Source organism: Cyprinodon variegatus, unplaced genomic scaffold (genome assembly GCF_000732505.1).
Source record: "Cyprinodon variegatus isolate N-32 unplaced genomic scaffold, C_variegatus-1.0 Scaffold338, whole genome shotgun sequence".
NCBI classification, from domain to species: Eukaryota; Metazoa; Chordata; class Actinopteri; order Cyprinodontiformes; family Cyprinodontidae; genus Cyprinodon; species Cyprinodon variegatus.
In genome coordinates this window covers 8,760-15,062 of record NW_015150791.1, presented here as the reverse complement: position 1 = coordinate 15,062, position 6,303 = coordinate 8,760, and positions in this window count along the sequence as shown.

Here is a 6,303-nt window from a genome sequence, read left to right as displayed (position 1 = left end):
AAGAATTGAGGCAGTTCTGAAGGCAAAAGGGGGTCCAACCCGTTACTAGCATGGGGTACCTAATAAAGTGGCCGGTGAGTGTATATATATATATAAACGTTAATGTTTTAGTGGGGGTTAAGCCCACCCTTAGTGAAATACTTTGTAAAAAAAACAACAGCTCAAACATGTAAGCAAAATGTACCATGCAGTCACCCGGGGGCGATTCTAGGATCTGAGGTTTAGGGGTGCTGAGCACCCGGAGACCTATTGGGCAGGCATTGACCAATTACTGACACTCTGAAGGGAGAAACACAGGTAAGTGACCACGATCATCTGACAGGAGATAATTATCAAAGTGACTCACTTACCTGGTTTAACAGATCAGTCCATCCTCCACAAGGAAGGCAGAATAGAGGACTGCCAATAATGGACTGCCAAATGTGCTGCCACACAAGGAGCTGCCCAGAGTGTCCCTGACACAGCAACCCCAGCGAGCAGGCAGGAATTTAATCCAGGTCAGGGATACATATCAGACAGGAACCTTTTTGGAATCCAGGAGTCTTTAGCCTGACCAAGGGTTCTGATCCAAGCAGGAACAGACAGATCCAGGGTTCCAGGGATCTAAAGAATGTTAAGGCAGGTCCAGAGTCCCATAACGAACTCAGACAGACGCTAGGATGGAGACAGGCAAGCTCAGTGATTGAGAGGGACAGAGACAAGACATGGTACCAGGATAATTGCAGAAACTTTAAACTGGTCTCCAACTAGAAGTCAGGCTTACGGGACTAAAACTGACCTCCCTGAGCCAAAACTCTGAGAGCTCCATGGAGAAGAGCCGGGACACGATCAGGATATAAACAGTAAACTAACAACGCCTATGCGTTTGTTTTTTGTTAGCTAGCTCTACACATATAAACATTAAAATGATAAAAATAATTAAAAACCACAATTGTATTCCTGGAAATACTTTCTCTAACTGTTTTCCAGATCTGCAACCTCTGTGAACTCTGATGGAAAAGTCTGAATTGTTTCCACAGCTCGGCTAATATCCTCTCCTTTTGGATGCTTCATGCTTTCATTGTGTGGTATTTCCAAGGTTAGATAGAAATGTTGCTAAATTACTCTTTTGATACCCAATTGTCTGGTACAGTGCCTTGCCAAGCTAATAGAAACATTGAGTAGCTTTGTTTTGATCCAATTGTGATCTAAAGGCTAAGTTAGAGTGATAAAACTACTTTACAGACACATGAAATACCCAGGAGAATAATGTTTTTGTCTGATAGGAGCAAGTCTTACACACAACCAATAACCAATAACACAAGAAAGGCTATTAATATGAAGCAAATTCACCCCACAGTTAATGGAACATCAAACCCTTCTCCTGTGGCTAACACTGCTGAAAACTTCAGTCCTCCCTAAAAGTGTCACTGAGTTTAAGAGGTATAAAAACATAATACTGTGATTTCTTTCTCAAATAATGGGTGACCAGTTTCACAGAAAGCTGTTTTTGTGCTTATTTTCTCAGTTTCTGTGGACCGCAACAATTTTCTGAGGCTTCATCGGGTGTTTTTCCTGAATTGTGTGTGTTTTGCTGCTTCTCAAAAGAACAGCATTTTAAAAGTGGTCTTCTAGAACGATGGAATGAAGCATTTTTCAGGTAGTATTTCTGAAAAAAGTAAAATTGCTGCTCTCACCTTTATTCAATTCTCTTATAAAATTACATTCCTCTTTTGACTAGCTTACTGACTGTGTCATTGGGGTTTTCATGGTGTGTACTCAGAAATGGTCGTTCATGATCCACTCCTCTATGGTTTTAGAGGTGCCTGAAAAGCTAAGAATTTTTAAAATAACAGTCTGCATTAGATTATAAAGCTTTCGAATGAAACCACCTGTGGCCTTGAAATATATCTAATACACCTTTATTCTGAGCTTTTAAAAATACAAAAAATAATTAAGTAGGATGGATTACTTTGTGTATACATTTAAAGTCTTGACTATTTTACAGAACTGAAGCTTGTCATGTATACAATTTTAAAATCAGAAATCATTAATTATATGCAACTCTCTTTCTGATTTTTTAATCACAAGGGAGGTAGGAAAGTAAATAACCCTCTTCTTTGACCCCAATGTGACATTGCTAGGAAAGAGTACCTAAATCCAAATACAAATATCATCATGCGTCATCAAATCCATCCACCTTTTAATACAAACATGCCCTGTTCAGGGTCACTGGTGCTTTTCTCCAACAGTATTCCCCATTCGCCAGTCAAAAAAACTTTTATGCACAGGGTCATATGATCCTGAAGACTTTCTCCAGGATTCATACATAGTTTTTGTTAAAAAAAAAGCTTCAGATTTTCCTGACTTACCTGTCTGTAGTGAGTATTATTCTATAAAATGTTAAAATAGAAAATGCTAACATTAAAAATTATTTAATGACAGACATTTCCAGCTGAAATTTAACAAAAAGAAAGGTTTGAAAGGGGTGTGAAGGAGGCCATTTATGTTAAGAGAAAAAAAGCCAACCCTAAACAGAGGGGATGGACTCATGTCCCAGCTATCAAAAAACCTACAATGCAAGGATAGGGTTGATTCCTTACCACTATCAACTCAAACCTCATCACCATGCAGGAGACCAAAACATCTCGCTCGCTCAGCCAGGACAACAATGACCCTAACAACTCCCTTTACAGAAGCATGGGCCAGTATCTGTTTTTTCAGGCCAGCAGCTACCTCAATAACTCCCCATTACTAAAGGGTGGACCTCTTTCGTTTCAATGTGCATGTTTTCTAAGCCATTACAAGGCTTTTGTTTGGGCCACTCTATAAAGCCTGGAACTCAATGCTAATCAAGACATTTTGAATTGAGAAAGCTTCCTGAATGGGCAGCGAAACATCTTCAAACTAGGAAAACAAAGTCCAGTGATTTTTTTTTTTATACCTTTTTTGGAACAATAAGAATAAAGTATTACCTAAGAAATGAAGATGGGCCACTAAGAACTATTGGAACAAAGGGTAAAATGATGAAAAGGGAGGAAGGTTGAAGAAAAGACATTAGATGCAAAGAAGATTGATGGAATGGATTGAGGAAGAGCAAGGAGAGAAAGACAGGGAGAATGGACCAAAAGAAAGGAGGAACGATTAAAAAAGCAGTAAGACAGGCTACATAGAAAGAAAAGGCATAAGGAATTAGGGGTAAACACATAGAAGAAAGCAAGGTAAGATGCAACAAGATAAGAAATTAGGAAAAAGAAAAAGAACAGATACATTTAAAACATGATGAGAAAAAAGTCATGTTAGGAGGAAAGTGCAGGAAGTGAGAATTCAAGGAAGTACTGAAAGAAGGATGAACACAATAAGGGAAGAGGAATAGAAAAATTAAATTAAAAAAATGCACATCCTTCTTTTCTTTTTTTATACTTGCCAATACCTGGGGATTATTGAACCAATCATAGTTTCCTGACAATATGGACATTTCTTTACCTTCCTGTTTTAGAAAAAACAAACAAACAAAAAAACAAAAGCATACAGACCATATGTCAAGTTCCGTCACCTTTTATCAATTTACGTCCCAAACAATGACAGCATGACAGCAAAGTACATTCATCCAAAGCATAAAAAATTGGCATAGGCTAAGGGTACTATTTATTCAATTATTCAGGAGAATACAGTGAAACTGACTCTCCTCTAAAGTGTAATTAACTTGTCGGCTGACACAGCACAAAGCAGGGAGAGGTGTAATTATTTTTTCTCACACAGGCCAGGTCAGAAAATGTCAATTTTCACAGAATAAAAATCAACAAATGCTAAGGAAACTATGAAGGGTCAAATGCAAAAAAAAAAGATAACAGCCTCTGCTTTACCTGCAAGGCAGGGAAGACAAATAATCGTGTATCTGCAGACAGGGAAAGACACAGTGACACAGAAATGCTAGAAATAAGACATCTTATTTCACTTCTTTGCTTGGCATACTCCCCTGCCCGCAATCCTACATGCAATTAAAAGTTTGCAGAGTTTCCTAATTCCTTCTGTCGACTTTATTCCAGATACTAGAGGGCAGACAGATGTTAGGACCCACTCCAGTATGATCAAGAGTGTATCCTCGCTTGAAATGATGCAATTAAAATGATGATCTCTTTAAACTCTTGGAAACATGTGGCAGCGCCTTCCAGGCTGTACAGCTGAACAATATCATAAAGTTTAAAGGAAAAAGGAATATGAGTATATAACACTGTAGGTAGGTACTTAGATTACGGTGCTTGATGGTGGTGAGGTGGACCTTATAGCATTTTTATGTTTTAAGACTGCACAACCAAGTTTTGAATTTACCATATCGTATTTAGTTATAAACACAGTGATCAGACAGAACCCCTCCTGCAAAACAGACGCATGATAAATTGTCTGATGTGGCCATTGTTCTGAAAACCTACAGCCCAGCTTGTCAGTCGTTTTAATTCATGGGAGCTTTTTTGTTGTCTATTTTAAATTTTTATGCACAGCTGGAACCCCTGATCCCAAACAAGTGGATGCAAATTAGCAGCTCCAAACAAGGACAATTGCTCAAATATGTTATGTTCTCCAAATCTGAAGCAAATTGACACTTTGAAATGATCACAACAGTCTTAAAATGACTTGACCCCTTCATAAAGGGAATCTGTAGCACTTGGTAGAGAGCCCTTTTGCTGCAAACATGATTTTTAATCCACTTAGAGTAAGACAATTACGATGGTCTCTTCACTGTCTCCCAGTACTTTAAAATCCATAATATTTTTCCCCCCTTCCTTTGGCTGTATGAAGTTTCACTGTTGGCCAATATTCCAGCTTCCTCTCGCAGATGTCGTCACATTTTCCAAAAGGTAGCCTTCTATTTGTATGAATTTATATATTTTTCTGCATGTTTAAGTTTTGAGATGGTAAAGCAGCCCCAGGGCATTACTGAGTAGGCTTACGAAGGTTGTGACACATAAATGACCCCTGATTTATTATGTGCAGCTAACCTAATACTTTAATACCTAAAGACTAATACAATATGAATTCAGTAGAACTTTTTATTGCCTACCTGAAATGGGTGACAATGAGTAAATAAACTTTTCGCTCTTAAGATGGTAGCGGTGCCCTATTTGTTGGTACTTGCCGATACCTATACCAACATTTTATTGCTGTATGGGGGCCCCGCCCGATACCGGTATTGGTATCGGTGCAACACTAGTAAACACTATGATGTATTTTTTGTGCAGAGCATAGCTCTTTATGGGATTGAGCAAGTTTTGTTGTCTTTATAAAAAAATCTAAATACAGCTTTAGTATGTAGGCCAAGGATATAAATGAGAATAAGTAAAATTTTAAAGATGTAAACAGATCGGTTGACTCGTACACACCAATTCAATGGATGAACGATCTGACAGGACTACCTCTGACTGGATGGCATGACAACTACACCTAGCAATGTGAATAACAGAGTGCAATCTGAAGTCATATCTAGCTGTACCAAGGTAAGGAAACAACCATGTAGCTGACTTAGGTCAGTGCAAACAGAAGAAACAGCTATATCTTGACCGCAATCTGCACTTGCAAGACGGGGTGAATAATGTTACTTGGGCAAACCATACTCTCTTTAAACAAAGACAATATTTCATTTGCATTAATTTACTTGGTTAGAAATTTGGCTTCATACAAGTGCATGTTTCATGATAATTTCTGTCCAGTGCCTTTATTCTCACTTAACGTTACTTTAACCGCAGCTACCATATTTTTTTGTCTGGCAGTGGCAGCAGGTAAGGAATAGAATTTCTAATGGGGTCTATGCACAATTCCTCTATAGCTCCTTTGTTTTCTTTTTTTCTTATTAACTGATTAATCCAGGAGTGTATGGCATTTTTGGTCTATTACTGAGATCAGGCCCACCTGGATTAATCAGTTAATTCAGTAATGACAGACAAGAAACAAAGGAGCTAAATACGGGAAGTAGTGGATGGCCTAATCCCAAAATGGCCGTTAGGCACTACCCCTTAAATATTGAATGTCACTCCCAATGAAGTCACACTCGCAGCTGTGAAGGGCATCTTGATTAAATGTGAGGGGGTACAAATGAGAATGGGACAACCTCTTCCATCCAGCCAAAAAGGAACGCAGTCATTTTTATGGCAACACAGTTTTCCTAAATTGTGTTTTTCTCTCAGTATGGTGAAGATGCAACAAATCAGTGGAACTTAATTTTGAATGAATGTTTCATATGCCATTAGTTCGCTGTTACACCGGATGCCAAATTCCAGCTGTTTAGCATCAGTGCAGATTCTCCATGTAGGGGCTGAACGGTCCACA